The sequence below is a fragment of the Scyliorhinus torazame genome, unplaced genomic scaffold, assembly GCF_047496885.1.
Source record: "Scyliorhinus torazame isolate Kashiwa2021f unplaced genomic scaffold, sScyTor2.1 scaffold_857, whole genome shotgun sequence".
In the NCBI taxonomy this organism is placed as follows: Eukaryota; Metazoa; Chordata; class Chondrichthyes; order Carcharhiniformes; family Scyliorhinidae; genus Scyliorhinus; species Scyliorhinus torazame.
In genome coordinates, this window is record NW_027308584.1 from 24,708 (window position 1) to 50,699 (window position 25,992).

General features: G+C 58.0%; 1 protein-coding gene across 1 annotated transcript in view; it reads left to right on the forward strand.

Annotated features, from left to right (window-relative positions):
- The window catches only part of LOC140406757 (uncharacterized), a 53,745-nt gene that overhangs the window by 14,480 nt on the left and 13,273 nt on the right, over positions 1-25,992 (forward strand). The gene's annotated exons all lie outside the window — the stretch shown is intronic.

The window sequence follows — 25,992 nt, forward strand, 5'->3', positions numbered from 1 at the left end:
CGAGGGGCGTGGCACTGCAAGGGTGAGTGAGAGCGAGAAGTGTGGCACTGCAAGGGTGAGTGAGAGCGAGGAGTGTGGCACTGCAAGGGTAAGAGAGCGAGGAGTGTGGCACTGCAAGGGTAAGTGAGAGCGAGGAGTGTGGCACTGCAAGGGTAAGTGAGAGCGAGTGTGGCACTGCAAGGGTAAGTGAGAGCGAGGAGTGTGGCACTGCAAGGGTAAGAGAGAGCGAGGAGTGTGGCACTGCAAGTGTGAGAGCGAGGAGTGTGGCACTGCAAGGGTGAGAGCGAGGAGTGTGGCACTGCAAGGGTGACAGCGAGGAGTGTGGCACTGCAAGGGTAAGTGAGAGCGAGGAGTGTGGCACTGCAAGGGTAAGTGAGAGCGAGGAGCGTGGCACTGCAAGGGTGAGAGCGAGGAGCGTGGCACTGCAAGGGTGAGTGAGAGCGAGGAGTGTGACACTGCAAGGGTAAGTGAGAGCGAGGAGTGTGGCACTGCAAGGGTAAGAGAGAGCGAGGAGTGTGGCACTGCAAGGGTAAGTGAGAGCGAGGAGTGTGGCACTGCAAGGGTAAGTGAGAGCGAGGAGTGTGGCACTGCAAGGGTAAGTGAGAGCGAGGAGTGTGGCACTGCAAGGGTAAGAGAGAGCGAGGAGTGTGGCACTGCAAGGGTAAGTGAGAGCGAGGAGTGTGGCACTGCAAGGGTAATAGAGTGCGAGGAGTGTGGCACTGCAAGGGTAAGTGAGAGCGAGGAGCGTGGCACTGCAATGGTAAGTGAGAGCGAGGAGTGTGGCACTGCGACTGTGAGAGCGAGGAGTGTGGCACTGCAAGGGTAAGTGAGAGCGAGGAGCGTGGCACTGCAAGGGTAAGAGAGAGCGAGGAGCGAGGCACTGCAAGGGTAAGAGAGAGCGAGGAGTGTGGCACTGCAAGGGTAAGAGAGAGCGAGGAGTGTGGCACTGCAAGGGTAAGAGAGAGCGAGGAGTGTGGCACTGCAAGGGTAAGAGAGAGCGAGGAGCGAGGCACTGCAAGGGTAAGTGAGAGCGAGGAGTGTGGCACTGCAAGGGTAAGTGAGAGCGAGGAGTGTGGCACTGCAAGGGTAAGTGAGAGCGAGGAGTGTGGCACTGCAAGGGTAAGTGATAGCGAGGAGTGTGGCACTGCAAGGGTAAGTGATAGCGAGGAGTGTGGCACTGCAAGGGTAAGAGAGAGCGAGGAGTGTGACACTGCAAGGGTAAGAGAGAGCGAGGAGTGTGGCACTGCAAGGGTAAGTGATAGCGAGGAGTGTGGCACTGCAAGGGTAAGAGAGAGCGAGGAGTGTGGCACTGCAAGGGTGAGAGAGAGCGAGGAGTGTGACACTGCAAGGGTAAGAGAGAGCGAGGAGTGTGGCACTGCAAGGGTAAGTGAGAGCGAGGATTGTGGCACTGCAAGGGTAAGTGAGAGCGAGGAGTGTGGCACTGCAAGGGTAAGTGAGAGCGAGGAGTGTGGCACTGCAAGGGTAAGTGAGAGCGAGGAGTATGGCACTGCAAGGGTAAGAGAGAGCGAGGAGTGTGGCACTGCAAGGGTAAGAGAGAGCGAGGAGTGTGGCACTGCAAGGGTAAGTGAGAGCGAGGAGTGTGGCACTGCAAGGGTGAGTGATAGCGAGGAGTGTGGCACTGCAAGGGTAAGAGAGAGCGAGTGTGGCACTGCAAGGGTAAGAGAGAGCAAGGAGTGTAGCACTGCAAGGGTAAGTGAGAGCGAGGAGTGTGGCACTGCAAGGGTAAGTGAGAGCGAGGAGTGTGGCACTGCAAGGGTAAGAGAGAGCGAGGAGTGTGGCACTGCAAGGATAAGAGAGAGCGAGTGTGGCACTGCAAGGGTAAGTGAGAGCGAGGAGTGTGGCACTGCAAGGGTAAGTGAGAGCGAGGAGTGTGGCACTGCAAGGGTGAGTGATAGCGAGGAGTGTGGCACTGCAAGGGTAAGAGAGCGAGGAGTGTGGCACTGCAAGGGTGAGAGCGAGGAGCGTGGCACTGCAAGGGTAAGTGAGAGCGAGGAGTGTGGCACTGCAAGGGTGAGTGATAGCGAGGAGTGTGGCACTGCAAGGGTAAGAGAGCGAGGAGTGTGGCACTGCAAGGGTAAGTGAGAGCGAGGAGTGTGGCACTGCAAGGGTCAGTGAGAGCGAGGAGTGTGGCACTGCAAGTGTGAGTGAGAGCGAGGAGTGTGACACTGCAAGGGTAAGAGAGAGCGAGGTGTGTGGCACTGCAAGGGTCAGTGACAGCGAGGAGTGTGGCACTGCAAGGGTAAGAGAGAGCGAGGAGTGTGACACTGCAAGGGTAAGTGAGAGCGAGGAGTGTGACGCTGCAAGGGTAAGTGAGAGCGAGGATTGTGGCACTGCAAGGGTAAGAGAGAGCGAGGAGTGTGGCACTGCAAGGGTAAGAGAGAGCGAGGTGTGTGGCACTGCAAGGGTCAGTGACAGCGAGGAGTGTGGCACTGCAAGGGTAAGAGAGAGCGAGGAGTGTGACACTGCAAGGGTAAGTGAGAGCGAGGAGTGTGACGCTGCAAGGGTAAGTGAGAGCAAGGAGTGTGGCACTGCAAGGGTGAGAGCGAGGGGCGTGGCACTGCAAGGGTGAGAGCGAGGAGCGTGGCACTGCAAGGGTGAGTGAGAGCGAGGAGTGTGGCACTGCAAGGGTAAGAGAGCGAGGAGTGTGGCACTGCAAGTGTAAGTGAGAGCGAGTGGGGCACTGCAAGGGTAAGTGAGAGCGAGGAGTGTGGCACTGCAAGGGTAAGTGAGAGCGCGGAGTGGCACTGCAAGGGTAAGTGAGAGCGAGGAGTGTGGCACTGCAAGGGTAAGTGAGAGCGAGGAGTGTGGCACTGCAAGGGTAAGTGAGAGCGAGGAGTGTGGCACTGCAAGGGTAAGTGAGAGCGAGTGGGGCACTGCAAGGGTAAGTGAGAGCGAGGAGTGTGGCACTGCAAGGGTAAGTGAGAGCGCGGAGTGGCACTGCAAGGGTCAGTGAGAGCGAGGAGTGTGGCACTGCAAGGGTAAGAGAGAGCGAGGAGTGTGGCACTGCAAGTGTGAGAGCGAGGAGTGTGGCACTGCAAGTGTAAGTGATAGCGAGGAGTGTGGCACTGCAAGTGTAAGTGAGAGCGAGGAGTGTGGCACTGCAAGGGTAAGAGAGAGCGAGGAGTGTGGCACTGCAAGTGTGAGAGCGAGGAGTGTGGCACTGCAAGGGTGAGAGCGAGGAGTGTGGCACTGCAAGGGTAAGTGAGAGCGAGGAGTGTGGCACTGCAAGGGTAAGTGAGAGCGAGGAGCGTGGCACTGCAAGGGTAAGAGAGAGCGAGGAGTGTGGCACTGCAAGGGTGAGTGAGAGCGAGGAGTGTGGCACTGCAAGGGTAAGTGAGAGCGAGGAGTGTGGCACTGCAAGGGTGAGTGAGAGCGAGGAGTGTTGCACTGCAAGGGTGAGTGAGAGCGAGGAGTGTGGCACTGCAAGGGTAAGTGAGAGCGAGGAGTGTGGCACTGCAAGGGTAAGTGAGAGCGAGGAGTGTGGCACTGCAAGGGTAAGAGAGAGCGAGGAGTGTGGCACTGCAAGGGTAAGTGAGAGCGAGGAGTGTGGCACTGCAAGGGTAATAGAGTGCGAGGAGTGTGGCACTGCAAGGGTAAGTGAGAGCGAGGAGCGTGGCACTGCAATGGTAAGTGAGAGCGAGGAGTGTGGCACTGCGAGTGTGAGAGCGAGGAGTGTGGCACTGCAAGGGTAAGTGAGAGCGAGGAGTGTGGCACTGCAATTGTAAGTGAGAGCGAGGAGTGTGGCACTGCGAGTGTGAGAGCGAGGAGTGTGGCACTGCAAGGGTAAGTGAGAGCGAGGAGTGTGGCACTGCAAGGGTAAGTGAGAGCGAGGTGTGTGGCACTGCAAGGGTAAGAGAGAGCGAGGAGTGTAGCACTGCAAGGGTGAGTGATAGCGAGGAGTGTGGCACTGCAAGGGTAAGTGAGAGCGAGGAGTGTGGCACTGCAAGGGTAAGTGAGAGCGAGGAGTGTGGCACTGCAAGGGTGAGTGATAGCGAGGAGTGTGGCACTGCAAGGGTAAGAGAGAGCGAGTGTGGCACTGCAAGGGTAAGAGAGAGCGAGGAGTGTAGCACTGCAAGGGTAAGAGAGAGCGAGGAGTGTGGCACTGCGAGTGTGAGAGCGAGGAGTGTGGCACTGCAAGGGTAAGTGAGAGCGAGGAGTGTGGCACTGCAAGGGTAAGTGAGAGCGAGGAGTGTGGCACTGCAAGGGTAAGAGAGAGCGAGTGTGGCACTGCAAGGGTAAGTGAGAGCGAGGAGTGTGGCACTGCAAGGGTAAGTGAGAGCGAGGAGTGTGGCACTGCAAGGGTGAGTGATAGCGAGGAGTGTGGCACTGCAAGGGTAAGAGAGCGAGGAGTGTGGCACTGCAAGGGTGAGAGCGAGGAGCGTGGCACTGCAAGGGTAAGTGAGAGCGAGGAGTGTGGCACTGCAAGGGTGAGTGATAGCGAGGAGTGTGGCACTGCAAGGGTAAGAGAGCGAGGAGTGTGGCACTGCAAGGGTAAGTGAGAGCGAGGAGTGTGGCACGGCAAGGGTCAGTGAGAGCGAGGAGTGTGGCACTGCAAGGGTAAGAGAGAGCGAGGAGTGTGGCACTGCAAGGGTAAGTGAGAGCGAGGAGTGTGACACTGCAAGGGTAAGAGAGAGCGAGGAGTGTGGCACTGCAAGGGTATGAGAGAGTGAGGAGTGTGGCACTGCAAGGGTCAGTGACAGCGAGGCGTGTGGCACTGCAAGGGTAAGTGAGAGCGAGGAGTGTGACGCTGCAAGGGTAAGTGAGAGCAAGGAGTGTGGCACTGCAAGGGTGAGAGCGAGGGGCGTGGCACTGCAAGGGTGAGAGCGAGGAGCGTGGCACTGCAAGGGTGAGTGAGAGCGAGGAGTGTGGCACTGCAAGGGTGAGTGAGAGCGAGGAGTGTGGCACTGCAAGGGTGAGTGAGAGCGAGGAGTGTGGCACTGCAAGGGTAAGAGAGCGAGGAGCGTGGCACTGCAAGGGTAAGTGAGAGCGAGGAGTGTGGCACTGCAAGGGTGAGTGAGAGCGAGGAGTGTGGCACTGCAAGGGTAAGTGAGAGCGAGGAGTGTGGCACTGCAAGGGTAAGAGAGAGCAAGGAGTGTGGCACTGCAAGGGTAAGTGAGAGCGAGGAGTGTGGCACTGCAAGGGTGAGAGCGAGGAGTGTGGCACTGCAAGGGTGAGAGCGAGGAGTGTGGCACTGCAAGGGTAAGTGAGAGCGAGGAGCGTGGCACTGCAAGGGTGAGAGCGAGGAGCGTGGCACTGCAAGGGTGAGTGAGAGCGAGGAGTGTGGCACTGCAAGGGTAAGTGAGAGCGAGGAGCGTGGCACTGCAATTGTAAGTGAGAGCGAGGAGTGTGGCACTGCGAGTGTGAGAGCGAGGAGTGTGGCACTGCAAGGGTAAGTGAGAGCGAGGAGTGTGGCACTGCAAGGGTAAGTGAGAGCGAGGAGTGTGGCACTGCAAGGGTAAGAGAGAGCGAGGAGTGTAGCACTGCAAGGGTAAGTGAGAGCGAGGAGTGTGGCACTGCAAGGGTGAGTGATAGCGAGGAGTGTGGCACTGCAAGGGTAAGAGAGAGCGAGTGTGGCACTGCAAGGGTAAGAGAGAGCGAGGAGTGTAGCACTGCAAGGGTAAGAGAGAGCGAGGAGTGTGGCACTGCGAGTGTGAGAGCGAGGAGTGTGGCACTGCAAGGGTAAGTGAGAGCGAGGAGTGTGGCACTGCAAGGGTAAGTGAGAGCGAGGAGTGTGGCACTGCAAGGGTAAGAGAGAGCGAGTGTGGCACTGCAAGGGTAAGTGAGAGCGAGGAGTGTGGCACTGCAAGGGTAAGTGAGAGCGAGGAGTGTGGCACTGCAAGGGTAAGAGAGCGAGGAGTGTGGCACTGCAAGGGTGAGTGATAGCGAGGAGTGTGGCACTGCAAGGGTAAGAGAGCGAGGAGTGTGGCACTGCAAGGGTGAGAGCGAGGAGCGTGGCACTGCAAGGGTAAGTGAGAGCGAGGAGTGTGGCACTGCAAGTGTGAGTGATAGCGAGGAGTGTGGCACTGCAAGGGTAAGAGAGCGAGGAGTGTGGCACTGCAAGGGTGAGAGCGAGGAGCGTGGCACTGCAAGGGTAAGTGAGAGCGAGGAGTGTGGCACTGCAAGGGTGAGTGATAGCGAGGAGTGTGGCACTGCAAGGGTAAGAGAGCGAGGAGTGTGGCACTGCAAGGGTAAGTGAGAGCGAGGAGTGTGGCACTGCAAGGGTCAGTGAGAGCGAGGAGTGTGGCACTGCAAGGGTAAGAGAGAGCGAGGAGTGTGGCACTGCAAGGGTAAGTGAGAGCGAGGAGTGTGACACTGCAAGGGTAAGAGAGAGCGAGGAGTGTGGCACTGCAAGGGTCAGTGACAGCGAGGCGTGTGGCACTGCAAGGGTAAGTGAGAGCGAGGAGTGTGACGCTGCAAGGGTAAGTGAGAGCAAGGAGTGTGGCACTGCAAGGGTGAGAGCGAGGGGCGTGGCACTGCAAGGGTGAGTGAGAGCGAGAAGTGTGGCACTGCAAGGGTGAGTGAGAGCGAGGAGTGTGGCACTGCAAGGGTAAGAGAGCGAGGAGTGTGGCACTGCAAGGGTAAGTGAGAGCGAGGAGTGTGGCACTGCAAGGGTAAGTGAGAGCGAGTGTGGCACTGCAAGGGTAAGTGAGAGCGAGGAGTGTGGCACTGCAAGGGTAAGAGAGAGCGAGGAGTGTGGCACTGCAAGTGTAAGTGAGAGCGAGGAGTGTGGCACTGCAAGGGTGAGAGCGAGGAGTGTGGCACTGCAAGGGTGAGAGCGAGGAGTGTGGCACTGCAAGGGTAAGTGAGAGCGAGGAGTGTGGCACTGCAAGGGTAAGTGAGAGCGAGGAGCGTGGCACTGCAAGGGTGAGAGCGAGGAGCGTGGCACTGCAAGGGTGAGTGAGAGCGAGGAGTGTGGCACTGCAAGGGTAAGTGAGAGCGAGGAGTGTGGCACTGCAAGGGTAAGTGAGAGCGAGGAGTGTGGCACTGCAAGGGTGAGTGAGAGCGAGGAGTGTTGCACTGCAAGGGTGAGTGAGAGCGAGGAGTGTGGCACTGCAAGGGTAAGTGAGAGCGAGGAGTGTGGCACTGCAAGGGTAAGTGAGAGCGAGGAGTGTGGCACTGCAAGGGTAATAGAGTGCGAGGAGTGTGGCACTGCAAGGGTAAGTGAGAGCGAGGAGCGTGGCACTGCAATTGTAAGTGAGAGCGAGGATTGTGGCACTGCGAGTGTGAGAGCGAGGAGTGTGGCACTGCAAGGGTAAGTGAGAGCGAGGAGTGTGGCACTGCAAGGGTAAGTGTGAGCGAGGAGTGTGGCACTGCAAGTGTAAGTGAGAGCGAGGAGTGTGGCACTGCAAGGGTAATAGAGTGCGAGGAGTGTGGCACTGCGAGTGTGAGAGCGAGGAGTGTGGCACTGCAAGGGTAAGTGAGAGCGAGGAGTGTGGCACTGCGAGTGTGAGAGCGAGGAGTGTGGCACTGCAAGGGTAAGTGAGAGCGAGGAGTGTGGCACTGCAAGGGTAAGTGAGAGCGAGGAGTGTGGCACTGCAAGGGTAAGTGAGAGCGAGGAGCGTGGCACTGCAAGGGTGAGAGCGAGGAGCGTGGCACTGCAAGGGTGAGTGAGAGCGAGGAGTGTGGCACTGCAAGGGTAAGTGAGAGCGAGGAGCGTGGCACTGCAATTGTAAGTGAGAGCGAGGAGTGTGGCACTGCGAGTGTGAGAGCGAGGAGTGTGGCACTGCAAGGGTAAGTGAGAGCGAGGAGTGTGGCACTGCAAGGGTAAGTGAGAGCGAGGAGTGTGGCACTGCAAGGGTAAGAGATAGCGAGGAGTGTAGCACTGCAAGGGTAAGTGAGAGCGAGGAGTGTGGCACTGCAAGGGTGAGTGATAGCGAGGAGTGTGGCACTGCAAGGGTAAGAGAGAGCGAGTGTGGCACTGCAAGGGTAAGAGAGAGCGAGGAGTGTAGCACTGCAAGGGTAAGAGAGAGCGAGGAGTGTGGCACTGCGAGTGTGAGAGCGAGGAGTGTGGCACTGCAAGGGTAAGTGAGAGCGAGGAGTGTGGCACTGCAAGGGTAAGTGAGAGCGAGGAGTGTGGCACTGCAAGGGTAAGAGAGAGCGAGTGTGGCACTGCAAGGGTAAGAGAGAGCGAGTGTGGCACTGCAAGGGTAAGTGAGAGCGAGGAGTGTGGCACTGCAAGGGTAAGTGAGAGCGAGGAGTGTGGCACTGCAAGGGTAAGAGAGCGAGGAGTGTGGCACTGCAAGGGTAAGTGAGAGCGAGGAGTGTGGCACTGCAAGGGTGAGTGATAGCGAGGAGTGTGGCACTGCAAGGGTAAGAGAGCGAGGAGTGTGGCACTGCAAGGGTGAGAGCGAGGAGCGTGGCACTGCAAGGGTAAGTGAGAGCGAGGAGTGTGGCACTGCAAGGGTGAGTGATAGCGAGGAGTGTGGCACTGCAAGGGTAAGAGAGCGAGGAGTGTGGCACTGCAAGGGTAAGTGAGAGCGAGGAGTGTGGCACTGCAAGGGTCAGTGAGAGCGAGGAGTGTGGCACTGCAAGGGTAAGAGAGAGCGAGGAGTGTGGCACTGCAAGGGTAAGTGAGAGCGAGGAGTGTGACACTGCAAGGGTAAGAGAGAGCGAGGAGTGTGGCACTGCAAGGGTCAGTGACAGCGAGGCGTGTGGCACTGCAAGGGTAAGTGAGAGCGAGGAGTGTGACGCTGCAAGGGTAAGTGAGAGCAAGGAGTGTGGCACTGCAAGGGTGAGAGCGAGGGGCGTGGCACTGCAAGGGTGAGTGAGAGCGAGAAGTGTGGCACTGCAAGGGTGAGTGAGAGCGAGGAGTGTGGCACTGCAAGGGTAAGAGAGCGAGGAGTGTGGCACTGCAAGGGTAAGTGAGAGCGAGGAGTGTGGCACTGCAAGGGTAAGTGAGAGCGAGTGTGGCACTGCAAGGGTAAGTGAGAGCGAGGAGTGTGGCACTGCAAGGGTAAGAGAGAGCGAGGAGTGTGGCACTGCAAGTGTGAGAGCGAGGAGTGTGGCACTGCAAGGGTGAGAGCGAGGAGTGTGGCACTGCAAGGGTGAGAGCGAGGAGTGTGGCACTGCAAGGGTAAGTGAGAGCGAGGAGTGTGGCACTGCAAGGGTAAGTGAGAGCGAGGAGCGTGGCACTGCAAGGGTGAGAGCGAGGAGCGTGGCACTGCAAGGGTGAGTGAGAGCGAGGAGTGTGGCACTGCAAGGGTAAGTGAGAGCGAGGAGTGTGGCACTGCAAGGGTGAGTGAGAGCGAGGAGTGTTGCACTGCAAGGGTGAGTGAGAGCGAGGAGTGTGGCACTGCAAGGGTAAGTGAGAGCGAGGAGTGTGGCACTGCAAGGGTAAGTGAGAGCGAGGAGTGTGGCACTGCAAGGGTAAGAGAGAGCGAGGAGTGTGGCACTGCAAGGGTAAGTGAGAGCGAGGAGTGTGGCACTGCAAGGGTAATAGAGTGCGAGGAGTGTGGCACTGCAAGGGTAAGTGAGAGCGAGGAGCGTGGCACTGCAATTGTAAGTGAGAGCGAGGATTGTGGCACTGCGAGTGTGAGAGCGAGGAGTGTGGCACTGCAAGGGTAAGTGAGAGCGAGGAGTGTGGCACTGCAAGGGTAAGTGTGAGCGAGGAGTGTGGCACTGCAAGTGTAAGTGAGAGCGAGGAGTGTGGCACTGCAAGGGTAATAGAGTGCGAGGAGTGTGGCACTGCGAGTGTGAGAGCGAGGAGTGTGGCACTGCAAGGGTAAGTGAGAGCGAGGAGTGTGGCACTGCGAGTGTGAGAGCGAGGAGTGTGGCACTGCAAGGGTAAGTGAGAGCGAGGAGTGTGGCACTGCAAGGGTAAGTGAGAGCGAGGAGTGTGGCACTGAACCGGTAAGTGAGAGCGAGGAGTGTGGCACTGCAAGGGTAAGTGAGAGCGAGGAGTGTGGCACTGCAAGGGTAATAGAGTGCGAGGAGTGTGGCACTGCAAGGGTAAGTGAGAGCGAGGAGTGTGTCACTGCAAGGGTAAGTGTGAGCGAGGAGTGTGGCACTGCAAGGGTAAGTGAGAGCGAGGAGTGTGGCACTGCAAGGGTAAGTGTGAGCGAGGAGTGTGGCACTGCAAGGGTAAGTGAGAGCGAGGAGTGTGGCACTGCAAGTGTAAGTGAGAGCGAGGAGTGTGTCACTGCAAGGGTAAGAGAGAGCGAGGAGCGAGGCACTGCAAGGGTAAGTGAGAGCGAGGAGTGTGGCACTGCAAGGGTAAGTGAGAGCGAGGAGTGTGGCACTGCAAGGGTAAGTGAGAGCGAGGAGTGGCACTGCAAGGGTAAGAGAGAGCGAGGAGTGTGGCACTGCAAGGGTAAGTGAGAGCGAGGAGTGTGGCACTGCAAGGGTAAGTGAGAGCGAGGAGTGTGGCACTGCAAGGGTGAGAGCGAGGAGTGTGGCACTGCAAGGGTGAGAGCGAGGAGTGTGGCACTGCAAGGGTAAGAGAGAGCGAGGAGTGTGGCACTGCAAGGGTAAGTGAGAGCGAGGAGTGTGGCACTGCAAGGGTAAGTGAGAGCGAGGAGTGGCACTGCAAGGGTAAGTGATAGCGAGGAGTGTGGCACTGCAAGGGTAAGTGATAGCGAGGAGTGTGGCACTGCAAGGGTAAGAGAGAGCGAGGAGTGTGACACTGCAAGGGTGAGAGAGAGCGAGGAGTGTGACACTGCAAGGGTAAGTGAGAGCGAGGAGTGTGGCACTGCAAGGGTCAGTGAGAGCGAGGAGCGTGGCACTGCAAGGGTAAGAGAGAGCGAGGAGTGTGGCACTGCAAGGGTAAGAGAGAGCGAGGAGTGTGGCACTGCAAGGGTCAGTGAGAGCGAGGAGCGTGGCACTGCAAGGGTAAGAGAGAGCGAGGAGTGTGGCACTGCAAGGGTAAGTGAGAGCGAGGAGTGTGGCACTGCAAGGGTAAGTGAGAGCGAGGAGTATGGTACTGCAAGGGTAAGAGAGAGCGAGGAGTGTGGCACTGCAAGGGTAAGAGAGAGCGAGGAGTGTGGCACTGCAAGGGTAAGAGAGAGCGAAGAGTGTGGCACTGCAAGGGTAAGTGAGAGCAAGGAGTGTGGCACTGCAAGGGTAAGTGAGAACGAGGAGTGTGGCACTGCAAGGGTAAGAGAGAGCGAGGAGTGTGGCACTGCAAGGGTAAGTGAGAGCGAGGAGTGTGGCACTGCAAGGGTAAGAGAGAGCGAGGAGTGTGGCACTGCAAGGGTAAGTGAGAGCGAGGAGTGTGGCACTGCAAGGGTAAGAGAGAGCGAGGAGTGTGGCACTGCAAGGGTAAGTGAGAGCGAGGAGTGTGGCACTGCAAGGGTGAGTGAGAGCGAGGAGTGTGGCACTGCGAGGGTAAGTGAGAGCGAGGAGTGTGGCACTGCAAGGGTAAGTGAGAGCGAGGAGTGTGGCACTGCAAGGGTAAGAGAGAGCGAGGAGTGTGGCACTGCAAGGGGAAGTGAGAGCGAGGAGTGTGGCACTGCAAGGGTAAGAGAGAGCGAGGAGTGTGGCACTGCAAGGGTAAGAGAGAGCGAGGAGTGTGGCACTGCAAGGGTAAGTGAGTGCGAGGAGTGTGGCACTGCGAGGGTAAGTGAGAGCGAGGAGTGTGGCACTGCAAGGGTAAGTGAGAGCGAGGAGTGTGGCACTGCAAGGGTAAGTGAGAGCGAGGAGTGTGGCACTGTAAGGGTAAGTGAGAGCGAGGATTGTGGCACTGCAAGGGTAAGTGAGAGCGAGGAGTGTGGCACTGCAAGGGTAAGAGAGAGCGAGGAGTGTGGCACTGCAAGGGTAAGTGAGAGCGAGGAGTGTGGCACGGCAAGGGTCAGTGAGAGCGAGGAGTGTGGCACTGCAAGGGTAAGAGAGAGCGAGTGTGGCACTGCAAGGGTAAGTGAGAGCGAGGAGTGTGGCACGGCAAGGGTCAGTGAGAGCGAGGAGTGTGGCACTGCAAGGGTAAGAGAGAGCGAGGAGTGTGGCACTGCAAGGGTAAGTGAGAGCGAGGAGTGTGACACTGCAAGGGTAAGAGAGAGCGAGGAGTGTGGCACTGCAAGGGTAAGTGAGAGCGAGGAGTGTGACGCTGCAAGGGTAAGTGAGAGCAAGGAGAGTGGCACTGCAAGGGTGAGAGCGAGGGGCGTGGCACTGCAAGGGTGAGAGCGAGGAGCGTGGCACTGCAAGGGTGAGTGAGAGCGAGGAGTGTGGCACTGCAAGGGTGAGTGAGAGCGAGGAGTGTGGCACTGCAAGGGTAAGAGAGCGAGGAGCGTGGCACTGCAAGGGTAAGTGAGAGCGAGGAGTGTGGCACTGCAAGGGTGAGTGAGAGCGAGGAGTGTGGCACTGCAAGGGTAAGAGAGAGCGAGGAGTGTGGCACTGCAAGGGTAAGAGAGAGCGAGGAGTGTGGCACTGCAAGTGTGAGAGCGAGGAGTGTGGCACTGCAAGGGTAAGTGAGAGCGAGGAGTGTGGCACTGCAAGGGTAAGAGAGAGCAAGGAGTGTGGCACTGCAAGGGTAAGTGAGAGCGAGGAGTGTGGCACTGCAAGGGTAAGTGAGAGCGAGGAGTGTGGCACTGCAAGGGTGAGAGCGAGGAGTGTGGCACTGCAAGGGTGAGAGCGAGGAGTGTGGCACTGCAAGGGTAAGTGAGAGCGAGGAGCGTGGCACTGCAAGGGTGAGAGCGAGGAGCGTGGCACTGCAAGGGTGAGTGAGAGCGAGGAGTGTGGCACTGCAAGGGTAAGTGAGAGCGAGGAGCGTGGCACTGCAATTGTAAGTGAGAGCGAGGAGTGTGGCACTGCGAGTGTGAGAGCGAGGAGTGTGGCACTGCAAGGGTAAGTGAGAGCGAGGAGTGTGGCACTGCAAGGGTAAGTGAGAGCGAGGAGTGTGGCACTGCAAGTGTGAGAGCGAGGAGTGTGGCACTGCAAGGGTAAGTGAGAGCGAGGAGTGTGGCACTGCAAGGGTAAGAGAGAGCAAGGAGTGTGGCACTGCAAGGGTAAGTGAGAGCGAGGAGTGTGGCACTGCAAGGGTAAGAGAGAGCAAGGAGTGTGGCACTGCAAGGGTAAGTGAGAGCGAGGAGTGTGGCACTGCAAGGGTAAGTGAGAGCGAGGAGTGTGGCACTGCAAGGGTGAGAGCGAGGAGTGTGGCACTGCAAGGGTGAGAGCGAGGAGTGTGGCACTGCAAGGGTAAGTGAGAGCGAGGAGCGTGGCACTGCAAGGGTGAGAGCGAGGAGCGTGGCACTGCAAGGGTGAGTGAGAGCGAGGAGTGTGGCACTGCAAGGGTAAGTGAGAGCGAGGAGCGTGGCACTGCAATTGTAAGTGAGAGCGAGGAGTGTGGCACTGCGAGTGTGAGAGCGAGGAGTGTGGCACTGCAAGGGTAAGTGAGAGCGAGGAGTGTGGCACTGCAAGGGTAAGTGAGAGCGAGGAGTGTGGCACTGCAAGGGTAAGAGAGAGCGAGGAGTGTAGCACTGCAAGGGTAAGTGAGAGCGAGGAGTGTGGCACTGCAAGGGTGAGTGATAGCGAGGAGTGTGGCACTGCAAGGGTAAGAGAGAGCGAGTGTGGCACTGCAAGGGTAAGAGAGAGCGAGGAGTGTAGCACTGCAAGGGTAAGAGAGAGCGAGGAGTGTGGCACTGCGAGTGTGAGAGCGAGGAGTGTGGCACTGCAAGGGTAAGTGAGAGCGAGGAGTGTGGCACTGCAAGGGTAAGTGAGAGCGAGGAGTGTGGCACTGCAAGGGTAAGAGAGAGCGAGTGTGGCACTGCAAGGGTAAGTGAGAGCGAGGAGTGTGGCACTGCAAGGGTAAGTGAGAGCGAGGAGTGTGGCACTGCAAGGGTGAGTGATAGCGAGGAGTGTGGCACTGCAAGGGTAAGAGAGCGAGGAGTGTGGCACTGCAAGGGTAAGTGAGAGCGAGGAGTGTGGCACTGCAAGGGTGAGTGATAGCGAGGAGTGTGGCACTGCAAGGGTAAGAGAGCGAGGAGTGTGGCACTGCAAGGGTAAGTGAGAGCGAGGAGTGTGGCACTGCAAGGGTCAGTGAGAGCGAGGAGTGTGGCACTGCAAGGGTAAGAGAGAGCGAGGAGTGTGGCACTGCAAGGGTAAGTGAGAGCGAGGAGTGTGACACTGCAAGGGTAAGAGAGAGCGAGGAGTGTGGCACTGCAAGGGTCAGTGACAGCGAGGCGTGTGGCACTGCAAGGGTAAGTGAGAGCGAGGAGTGTGACGCTGCAAGGGTAAGTGAGAGCAAGGAGTGTGGCACTGCAAGGGTGAGAGCGAGGGGCGTGGCACTGCAAGGGTGAGTGAGAGCGAGAAGTGTGGCACTGCAAGGGTGAGTGAGAGCGAGGAGTGTGGCACTGCAAGGGTAAGAGAGCGAGGAGTGTGGCACTGCAAGGGTAAGTGAGAGCGAGGAGTGTGGCACTGCAAGGGTAAGTGAGAGCGAGTGTGGCACTGCAAGGGTAAGTGAGAGCGAGGAGTGTGGCACTGCAAGGGTAAGAGAGAGCGAGGAGTGTGGCACTGCAAGTGTGAGAGCGAGGAGTGTGGCACTGCAAGGGTGAGAGCGAGGAGTGTGGCACTGCAAGGGTGAGAGCGAGGAGTGTGGCACTGCAAGGGTAAGTGAGAGCGAGGAGTGTGGCACTGCAAGGGTAAGTGAGAGCGAGGAGCGTGGCACTGCAAGGGTGAGAGCGAGGAGCGTGGCACTGCAAGGGTAAGAGAGAGCGAGGTGTGTGGCACTGCAAGGGTAAGTGAGAGCGAGGAGTGTGGCACTGCAAGGGTAAGTGAGAGCGAGGAGTGTGGCACTGCAAGGGTGAGTGAGAGCGAGGAGTGTTGCACTGCAAGGGTGAGTGAGAGCGAGGAGTGTGGCACTGCAAGGGTAAGTGAGAGCGAGGAGTGTGGCACTGCAAGGGTAAGAGAGAGCGAGGAGTGTGGCACTGCAAGGGTAAGTGAGAGCGAGGAGTGTGGCACTGCAAGGGTAATAGAGTGCGAGGAGTGTGGCACTGCAAGGGTAAGTGAAAGCGAGGAGCGTGGCACTGCAATGGTAAGTGAGAGCGAGGAGTGTGGCACTGCGACTGTGAGAGCGAGGAGTGTGGCACTGCAAGGGTAAGTGAGAGCGAGGAGCGTGGCACTGCAATTGTAAGTGAGAGCGAGGAGTGTGGCACTGCGAGTGTGAGAGCGAGGAGTGTGGCACTGCAAGGGTAAGTGAGAGCGAGGAGTGTGGCACTGCAAGGGTAAGTGTGAGCGAGGAGTGTGGCACTGCAAGGGTAAGTGAGAGCGAGGAGTGTGGCACTGCAAGGGTAAGTGAGAGCGAGGAGTGTGGCACTGCAAGGGTCAGTGAGAGCGAGGAGTGTGGCACTGCGAGTGTGAGAGCGAGGAGTGTGGCACTGCAAGGGTAAGTGAGAGCGAGGAGTGTGGCACTGCGAGTGTGAGAGCGAGGAGTGTGGCACTGCAAGGGTAAGTGAGAGCGAGGAGTGTGGCACTGCAAGGGTAAGTGAGAGCGAGGAGTGTGGCACTGAACCGGTAAGTGAGAGCGAGGAGTGTGGCACTGCAAGGGTAAGTGAGAGCGAGGAGTGTGGCACTGCAAGTGTAAGTGAGAGCGAGGAGTGTGGCACTGCAAGGGTAAGTGAGAGCGAGGTGTGTGGCACTGCAAGGGTAAGTGAGAGCAAGGAGTGTGGCACTGCAAGGGTAAGAGAGAGCGAGGAGTGTGGCACTGCAAGGGTAAGTGAGAGCGAGGAGTGTGGCACTGCAAGGGTAAGTGAGAGCGAGGAGTGTGGCACTGCAAGTGTAAGTGATAGCGAGGAGTGTGGCACTGCAAGGGTAAGTGATAGCGAGGAGTGTGGCACTGCAAGGGTAAGAGAGAGCGAGGAGTGTGACACTGCAAGGGTGAGAGAGAGCGAGGAGTGTGGCACTGCAAGGGGAAGTGAGAGCGAGGAGTGTGACACTGCAAGGGTAAGTGAGAGCGAGGAGTGTGGCACTGCAAGGGTCAGTGAGAGCGAGGAGCGTGGCACTGCAAGGGTAAGAGAGAGCGAGGAGTGTGGCACTGCAAGGGTAAGTGAGAGCGAGGAGTGTGGCACTGCAAGGGTAAGTGAGAGCGAGGAGTGTGGCACTGCAAGGGTAAGTGAGAGCGAGGAGTATGGCACTGCAAGGGTAAGAGAGAGCGAGGAGTGTGGCACTGCAAGGGTAAGTGAGAACGAGGAGTGTGGCACTGCAAGGGTAAGAGAGAGCGAGGAGTGTGGCACTGCAAGGGTAAGTGAGAGCGAGGAGTGTGGCACTGCAAGGGTAAGTGAGAGCAAGGAGTGTGGCATTGCAAGGGTAAGAGAGAGCGAGGAGTGTGGCACTGCAAGGGTAAGTGAGAGCAAGGAGTGTGGCACTGCAAGGGTAAGTGAGAACGAGGAGTGTGGCACTGCAAGGGTAAGAGAGAGCGAGGAGTGTGGCACTGCAAGGGTAAGTGAGAGCGAGGAGTGTGGCACTGCAAGGGTAAGTGAGAGCAAGGAGTGTGGCATTGCAAGGGTAAGAGAGAGCGAGGAGTGTGGCACTGCAAGGGTAAGAGAGAGCGAGGAGTGTGGCACTGCAAGGGTAAGTGAGAGCGAGGAGTGTGGCACTGCAAGGGTAAGAGAGAGCGAGGAGTGTGGCACTGCAAGGGTAAGTGAGAGCGAGGAGTGTGGCACTGCAAGGGTGAGTGAGAGCGAGGAGTGTGGCACTGCGAGGGTAAGTGAGAGCGAGGAGTGTGGCACTGCAAGGGTAAGTGAGAGCGAGGAGTGTGGCACTGCAAGGGTAAGAGAGAGCGAGGAGTGTGGCACTGCAAGGGGAAGTGAGAGCGAGGAGTGTGGCACTGCAAGGGTAAGAGAGAGCGTGGAGTGTGGCACTGCAAGGGTAAGTGAGAGCGAGGAGTGTGGCACTGTAAGGGTAAGTGAGAGCGAGGATTGTGGCACTGCAAGGGTAAGAGAGAGCGAGTGTGGCACTGCAAGGGTAAGTGAGAGCGAGGAGTGTGGCACTGCAAGGGTCAGTGAGAGCGAGGAGCGTGGCACTGCAAGGGTAAGAGAGAGCGAGGAGTGTGGCACTGCAAGGGGAAGTGAGAGCGAGGAGTGTGGCACTGCAAGGGTAAGAGAGAGCGAGGAGTGTGGCACTGCAAGGGTAAGTGAGAGCGAGGAGTGTGGCACTGCAAGGGTAAGTGAGAGCGAGGAGTGTGGCACTGCAAGGGTAAGTGAGAGCGAGGAGTGTGGCACTGCAAGGGTAAGTGAGAGCGAGGAGTGTGGCACTGCAAGGGTAAGAGAGAGCGAGGAGTGTGGCACTGCAAGGGTAATAGAGAGCGAGGAGTGTGGCACTGCAAGGGTAAGTGAGAGCGAGGAGTGTGGCACTGCAAGGGTAAGTGAGAGCGAGGAGTGTGGCACTTCAAGGGTAAGAGAGAGCGAGGAGTGTGGCACTGCAAGGGTAAGTGAGAGCGAGGAGTGTGGCACTGCAAGGGTAAGTGAGAGCAAGGAGTGTGGCACTGCAAGGGCAAGTGAGAGCAAGGAGTGTGGCACTGCAAGGGTAAGAGAGAGCGTGGAGTGTGGCACTGCAAGGGTAAGAGAGAGCGAGGAGTGTGGCACTGCAAGGGTAAGAGAGAGCGTGGAGTGTGGCACTGCAAGGGTAAGTGAGATCGAGGAGTGTGGCACTGTAAGGGTAAGTGAGAGCGAGGATTGTGGCACTGCAAGGGTAAGAGAGAGCGAGTGTGGCACTGCAAGGGTAAGTGAGAGCGAGGAGTGTGGCACTGCAAGGGTAAGAGAGAGCGAGTGTGGCACTGCAAGGGTAAGTGAGAGCGAGGAGTGTGGCACTGCAAGGGTGAGTGATAGCGAGGAGTGTGGCACTGCAAGGGTAAGAGAGCGAGGAGTGTGGCACTGCAAGGGTAAGTGAGAGCGAGGAGTGTGGCACTGCAAGGGTGAGTGATAGCGAGGAGTGTGGCACTGCAAGGGTAAGAGAGCGAGGAGTGTGGCACTGCAAGGGTAAGTGAGAGCGAGGAGTGTGGCACTGCAAGGGTCAGTGAATGCGAGGAGTGTGGCACTGCAAGGGTAAGAGAGAGCGAGGAGTGTGGCACTGCAAGGGTAAGTGAGAGCAAGGAGTGTGGCACTGCAAGGGTAAGAGAGAGCGAGGAGTGTGGCACTGCAAGGGTAAGAGAGAGCGTGGAGTGTGGCACTGCAAGGGTCAGTGAGAGCGAGGAGCGTGGCACTGCGAGGGTAAGTGAGAGCGAGGAGTGTGGCACTGCAAGGGTGAGAGCGAGGAGCGTGGCACTGCAAGGGTGAGAGCGAGGAGCGTGGCACTGCAAGGGTCAGTGAGAGCGAGGAGTGTGGCACTGCAAGCGTAAGTGAGAGCGAGGAGTGTGGCACTGCAAGGGTGAGAGCGAGGAGTGTGGCACTGCAAGGGTAAGTGAGAGCGAGGAGTGTGGCACTGCAAGGGTAAGTGAACTCGAGGAGTGTGGCACTGCAAGTGTGAGTGAGAGCGAGGAGTGTGGCACTGCAAGGGTAAGTGAGAGCGAGGAGCGTGGCACTGCAAGTGTGAGTGAGAGCGAGGAGTGTGGCACTGCAAGGGTAAGAGAGAGCGAGGAGTGTGACACTGCAAGGGTAAGTGAGAGCGAGGAGTGTGGCACTGCAAGGGTAAGAGAGCGAGGAGTGTGGCACTGCAAGGGTAAGAGAGAGCGAGGAGTGTGACACTGCAAGGGTAAGTGAGAGCGAGGAGTGTGGCACTGCAAGGGTAAGTGAGAGCGAGGAGCGTGGCACTGCAAGGGTGAGTGATAGCGAGGAGCGTGGCACTGCAAGGGTAAGTGAGAGCAAGGAGTGTGGCACTGCAAGGGTAAGTGAGAGCGAGGAGTGTGGCACTGCAAGGGTAAGAGAGAGCGAGGAGTGTGGCACTGCAAGGGTAAGTGAGAGCGAGGAGTGTGGCACTGCAAGGGTAAGTGAGAGCAAGTGTGGCACTGCAAGGGTAAGAGAGAGCGAGGAGTGTGGCACTGCAAGGGTCAGTGAGAGCGAGGAGTGTGGCACTGCAAGCGTAAGTGAGAGCGAGTGTGGCACTGCAAGGGTAAGAGAGAGCGAGGAGTGTGGCACTGCAAGTGTAAGTGAGAGCGAGTGTGGCACTGCAAGGGTAAGTGAGAGCGAGGAGTGTGGCACTGCAAGCGTAAGTGAGAGCGAGTGTGGCACTGCAAGGGTAAGTGAGAGCGAGGAGTGTGGCACTGCAAGCGTAAGAGAGAGCGAGTGTGGCACTGCAAGGGTAAGTGAGAGCGAGGAGTGTTGCACTGCAAGGGTAAGTGAGAGCAAGTGTGGCACTGCAAGGGTAAGAGAGAGCGAGGAGTGTGGCACTGCAAGGGTCAGTGAGAGCGAGGAGTGTGGCACTGCAAGCGTAAGTGAGAGCGAGGAGTGTTGCACTGCAAGGGTCAGTGAGAGCGAGGAGTGTGGCACTGCAAGGGTAAGAGAGAGCGAGGAGTGTGGCACTGCAAGGGTAAGAGAGAGCGAGGAGTGTGGCACTGCAAGGGTAAGAGAGAGCGAGGAGTGTGGCACTGCAAGTGTGAGTGAGAACGAGGAGTGTGCAACTGCAAGGGTAAGTGAGAGCGAGGAGTGTGGCACTGCAAGGGTAAGTGAGAGCGAGGAGTGTGGCACTGCAAGGGTAAGTGAGAGCGAGTAGTGTGGCTCTGCAAGGGTAAGTGAGAGCGAGGAGTGTGGCACTGCAAAGGTAAGTGAGAGCGAGGAGTGTGGCACTGCAAGGGTAAGTGAGAGCGAGGAGCGTGGCACTGCAAGGGTAAGTGAGAGCGAGGAGTGTGGCACTGCAAGGGTAAGTGAGAGCGAGGAGTGTGGCACTGCAAGGGTAAGTGAGAGCGAGGAGTGTGGCACTGCAAGGGTAAGTGAGAGAGAGGAGCGTGGCACTGCAAAGGTAAGTGAGAGCGAGGAGTGTGGCACTGCAAGGGTAAGTGAGAGCGAGGAGTGTGGCACTGCAAGGGTAAGAGAGAGCGAGGAGTGTGGCACTGCAAGTGTGAGAGCGAGGAGTGTGGCACTGCAAGGGTGAGAGCGAGGAGTGTGGCACTGCAAGGGTGAGAGCGAGGAGTGTGGCACTGCAAGGGTAAGTGAGAGCGAGGAGTGTGGCACTGCAAGGGTAAGTGAGAGCGAGGAGCGTGGCACTGCAAGCGTGAGAGCGAGGAGCGTGGCACTGCAAGGGTGAGTGAGAGCGAGGAGTGTGGCACTGCAAGGGTAAGTGAGAGCGAGGAGTGTGGCACTGCAAGGGTAAGTGAGAGCGAGGAGTGTGGCACTGCAAGGGTGAGTGAGAGCGAGGAGTGTTGCACTGCAAGGGTGAGAGCGAGGAGTGTGGCACTGCAAGGGTAAGTGAGAGCGAGGAGTGTGGCACTGCAAGGGTAAGAGAGAGCAAGGAGTGTGGCACTGCAAGGGTAAGTGAGAGCGAGGAGTGTGGCACTGCAAGGGTAAGTGAGAGCAAGGAGGGTGGCACTGCAAGGGTAAGTGAGAGCGAGGAGTGTGGCACTGCAAGGGTAAGAGAGAGCAAGGAGTGTGGCACTGCAAGGGTAAGTGAGAGCGAGGAGTGTGGCACTGCAAGGGTAATAGAGTGCGAGGAGTGTGGCACTGCAAGGGTAAGTGAGAGCGAGGAGCGTGGCACTGCAATGGTAAGTGAGAGCGAGGAGTGTGGCACTGCGACTGTGAGAGCGAGGAGTGTGGCACTGCAAGGGTAAGTGAGAGCGAGGAGCGTGGCACTGCAATTGTAAGTGAGAGCGAGGAGTGTGGCACTGCGAGTGTGAGAGCGAGGAGTGTGGCACTGCAAGGGTAAGTGAGAGCGAGGAGTGTGGCACTGCAAGGGTAAGTGTGAGCGAGGAGTGTGGCACTGCGAGTGTGAGAGCGAGGAGTGTGGCACTGCAAGGGTAAGTGAGAGCGAGGAGTGTGGCACTGCAAGGGTCAGTGAGAGCGAGGAGTGTGGCACTGCGAGTGTGAGAGCGAGGAGTATGGCACTGCAAGGGTAAGTGAGAGCGAGGAGTGTGGCACTGCAAGGGTCAGTGAGAGCGAGGAGTGTGGCACTGCGAGTGTGAGAGCGAGGAGTGTGGCACTGCAAGGGTAAGTGAGAGCGAGGAGTGTGACGCTGCAAGGGTAAGTGAGAGCAAGGAGTGTGGCACTGCAAGGGTGAGAGCGAGGGGCGTGGCACTGCAAGGGTGAGTGAGAGCGAGAAGTGTGGCACTGCAAGGGTGAGTGAGAGCGAGGAGTGTGGCACTGCAAGGGTAAGAGAGCGAGGAGTGTGGCACTGCAAGGGTAAGTGAGAGCGAGGAGTGTGGCACTGCAAGGGTAAGTGAGAGCGAGTGTGGCACTGCAAGGGTAAGTGAGAGCGAGGAGTGTGTCACTGCAAGGGTAAGAGAGAGCGAGGAGTGTGGCACTGCAAGTGTGAGAGCGAGGAGTGTGGCACTGCAAGGGTGAGAGCGAGGATTGTGGCACTGCAAGGGTGAGAGCGAGGAGTGTGGCACTGCAAGGGTAAGTGAGAGCGAGGAGTGTGGCACTGCAAGGGTAAGTGAGAGCGAGGAGCGTGGCACTGCAAGGGTGAGAGCGAGGAGCGTGGCACTGCAAGGGTAAGAGAGAGCGAGGTGTGTGGCACTGCAAGGGTAAGTGAGAGCGAGGAGTGTGGCACTGCAAGGGTAAGTGAGAGCGAGGAGTGTGGCACTGCAAGGGTGAGTGAGAGCGAGGAGTGTTGCACTGCAAGGGTGAGTGAGAGCGAGGAGTGTGGCACTGCAAGGGTAAGTGAGAGCGAGGAGTGTGGCACTGCAAGGGTAAGAGAGAGCGAGGAGTGTGGCACTGCAAGGGTAAGTGAGAGCGAGGAGTGTGGCACTGCAAGGGTAATAGAGTGCGAGGAGTGTGGCACTGCAAGGGTAAGTGAAAGCGAGGAGCGTGGCACTGCAATGGTAAGTGAGAGCGAGGAGTGTGGCACTGCGACTGTGAGAGCGAGGAGTGTGGCACTGCAAGGGTAAGTGAGAGCGAGGAGCGTGGCACTGCAATTGTAAGTGAGAGCGAGGAGTGTGGCACTGCGAGTGTGAGAGCGAGGAGTGTGGCACTGCAAGGGTAAGTGAGAGCGAGGAGTGTGGCACTGCAAGGGTAAGTGTGAGCGAGGAGTGTGGCACTGCAAGGGTAAGTGAGAGCGAGGAGTGTGGCACTGCAAGGGTAAGTGAGAGCGAGGAGTGTGGCACTGCAAGGGTCAGTGAGAGCGAGGAGTGTGGCACTGCGAGTGTGAGAGCGAGGAGTGTGGCACTGCAAGGGTAAGTGAGAGCGAGGAGTGTGGCACTGCGAGTGTGAGAGCGAGGAGTGTGGCACTGCAAGGGTAAGTGAGAGCGAGGAGTGTGGCACTGCAAGGGTAAGTGAGAGCGAGGAGTGTGGCACTGAACCGGTAAGTGAGAGCGAGGAGTGTGGCACTGCAAGGGTAAGTGAGAGCGAGGAGTGTGGCACTGCAAGTGTAAGTGAGAGCGAGGAGTGTGGCACTGCAAGGGTAAGTGAGAGCGAGGTGTGTGGCACTGCAAGGGTAAGTGAGAGCGAGGAGTGTGGCACTGCAAGGGTAAGTGAGAGCGAGGAGTGTGGCACTGCAAGTGTAAGTGATAGCGAGGAGTGTGGCACTGCAAGGGTAAGTGATAGCGAGGAGTGTGGCACTGCAAGGGTAAGAGAGAGCGAGGAGTGTGACACTGCAAGGGTGAGAGAGAGCGAGGAGTGTGACACTGCAAGGGTCAGTGAGAGCGAGGAGCGTGGCACTGCAAGGGTAAGAGAGAGCGAGGAGTGTGGCACTGCAAGGGTAAGTGAGAGCGAGGAGTGTGGCACTGCAAGGGTAAGTGAGAGCGAGGAGTGTGGCACTGCAAGGGTAAGTGAGAGCGAGGAGTATGGCACTGCAAGGGTAAGAGAGAGCGAGGAGTGTGGCACTGCAAGGGTAAGTGAGAGCGAGGAGTGTGGCACTGCAAGGGTAAGAGAGAGCGAAGAGTGTGGCACTGCAAGGGTAAGTGAGAGCAAGGAGTGTGGCACTGCAAGGGTAAGTGAGAACGAGGAGTGTGGCACTGCAAGGGTAAGAGAGAGCGAGGAGTGTGGCACTGCAAGGGTAAGTGAGAGCGAGGAGTGTGGCACTGCAAGGGTAAGTGAGAGCAAGGAGTGTGGCATTGCAAGGGTAAGAGAGAGCGAGGAGTGTGGCACTGCAAGGGTAAGAGAGAGCGAGGAGTGTGGCACTGCAAGGGTAAGTGAGAGCGAGGAGTGTGGCACTGCAAGGGTAAGAGAGAGCGAGGAGTGTGGCACTGCAAGGGTAAGTGAGAGCGAGGAGTGTGGCACTGCAAGGGTGAGTGAGAGCGAGGAGTGTGGCACTGCGAGGGTAAGTGAGAGCGAGGAGTGTGGCACTGCAAGGGTAAGTGAGAGCGAGGAGTGTGGCACTGCAAGGGTAAGAGAGAGCGAGGAGTGTGGCACTGCAAGGGGAAGTGAGAGCGAGGAGTGTGGCACTGCAAGGGTAAGAGAGAGCGTGGAGTGTGGCACTGCAAGGGTAAGTGAGAGCGAGGAGTGTGGCACTGTAAGGGTAAGTGAGAGCGAGGATTGTGGCACTGCAAGGGTAAGAGAGAGCGAGTGTGGCACTGCAAGGGTAAGTGAGAGCGAGGAGTGTGGCACTGCAAGGGTCAGTGAGAGCGAGGAGCGTGGCACTGCAAGGGTAAGAGAGAGCGAGGAGTGTGGCACTGCAAGGGGAAGTGAGAGCGAGGAGTGTGGCACTGCAAGGGTAAGAGAGAGCGAGGAGTGTGGCACTGCAAGGGTAAGTGAGAGCGAGGAGTGTGGCACTGCAAGGGTAAGTGAGAGCGAGGAGTGTGGCACTGCAAGGGTAAGTGAGAGCGAGGAGTGTGGCACTGCAAGGGTAAGTGAGAGCGAGGAGTGTGGCACTGCAAGGGTAAGAGAGAGCGAGGAGTGTGGCACTGCAAGGGTAATAGAGAGCGAGGAGTGTGGCACTGCAAGGGTAAGTGAGAGCGAGGAGTGTGGCACTGCAAGGGTAAGTGAGAGCGAGGAGTGTGGCACTTCAAGGGTAAGAGAGAGCGAGGAGTGTGGCACTGCAAGGGTAAGTGAGAGCGAGGAGTGTGGCACTGCAAGGGTAAGTGAGAGCAAGGAGTGTGGCACTGCAAGGGTAAGAGAGAGCGAGGAGTGTGGCACTGCAAGGGTAAGAGAGAGCGTGGAGTGTGGCACTGCAAGGGTAAGTGAGATCGAGGAGTGTGGCACTGTAAGGGTAAGTGAGAGCGAGGATTGTGGCACTGCAAGGGTAAGAGAGAGCGAGTGTGGCACTGCAAGGGTAAGTGAGAGCGAGGAGTGTGGCACTGCAAGGGTAAGAGAGAGCGAGTGTGGCACTGCAAGGGTAAGTGAGAGCGAGGAGTGTGGCACTGCAAGGGTGAGTGATAGCGAGGAGTGTGGCACTGCAAGGGTAAGAGAGCGAGGAGTGTGGCACTGCAAGGGTAAGTGAGAGCGAGGAGTGTGGCACTGCAAGGGTGAGTGATAGCGAGGAGTGTGGCACTGCAAGGGTAAGAGAGCGAGGAGTGTGGCACTGCAAGGGTAAGTGAGAGCGAGGAGTGTGGCACTGCAAGGGTCAGTGAATGCGAGGAGTGTGGCACTGCAAGGGTAAGAGAGAGCGAGGAGTGTGGCACTGCAAGGGTAAGTGAGAGCAAGGAGTGTGGCACTGCAAGGGTAAGAGAGAGCGAGGAGTGTGGCACTGCAAGGGTAAGAGAGAGCGTGGAGTGTGGCACTGCAAGGGTCAGTGAGAGCGAGGAGCGTGGCACTGCGAGGGTAAGTGAGAGCGAGGAGTGTGGCACTGCAAGGGTGAGAGCGAGGAGCGTGGCACTGCAAGGGTGAGAGCGAGGAGCGTGGCACTGCAAGGGTCAGTGAGAGCGAGGAGTGTGGCACTGCAAGGGTAAGTGAGAGCGAGGAGTGTGGCACTGCAAGGGTAAGTGAACTCGAGGAGTGTGGCACTGCAAGTGTGAGTGAGAGCGAGGAGTGTGGCACTGCAAGGGTAAGTGAGAGCGAGGAGCGTGGCACTGCAAGTGTGAGTGAGAGCGAGGAGTGTGGCACTGCAAGGGTAAGAGAGAGCGAGGAGTGTGACACTGCAAGGGTAAGTGAGAGCGAGGAGTGTGGCACTGCAAGGGTAAGAGAGCGAGGAGTGTGGCACTGCAAGGGTAAGAGAGAGCGAGGAGTGTGACACTGCAAGAGTAAGTGAGAGCGAGGAGTGTGGCACTGCAAGGGTGAGTGATAGCGAGGAGCGTGGCACTGCAAGGGTAAGTGAGAGCAAGGAGTGTGGCACTGCAAGGGTAAGAGAGAGCGAGGAGTGTGGCACTGCAAGGGTAAGTGAGAGCGAGGAGTGTGGCACTGCAAGGGTAAGTGAGAGCAAGTGTGGCACTGCAAGGGTAAGAGAGAGCGAGGAGTGTGGCACTGCAAGGGTCAGTGAGAGCGAGGAGTGTGGCACTGCAAGCGTAAGTGAGAGCGAGTGTGGCACTGCAAGGGTAAGAGAGAGCGAGGAGTGTGGCACTGCAAGTGTAAGTGAGAGCGAGTGTGGCACTGCAAGGGTAAGTGAGAGCGAGGAGTGTGGCACTGCAAGCGTAAGTGAGAGCGAGTGTGGCACTGCAAGGGTAAGTGAGAGCGAGGAGTGTGGCACTGCAAGCGTAAGAGAGAGCGAGTGTGGCACTGCAAGGGTAAGTGAGAGCGAGGAGTGTTGCACTGCAAGGGTCAGTGAGAGCGAGGAGTGTGGCACTGCAAGGGTAAGAGAGAGCGAGGAGTGTGGCACTGCAAGGGTAAGAGAGAGCAAGTGTGGCACTGCAAGGGTAAGAGAGAGCGAGGAGTGTGGCACTGCAAGTGTAAGTGAGAGCGAGGAGTGTGGCACTGCAAGGGTAAGTGAGAGCAAGTGTGGCACTGCAAGGGTAAGAGAGAGCGAGGAGTGTGGCACTGCAAGGGTCAGTGAGAGCGAGGAGTGTGGCACTGCAAGCGTAATTGAGAGCGAGGAGTGTTGCACTGCAAGGGTCAGTGAGAGCGAGGAGTGTGGCACTGCAAGGGTAAGAGAGAG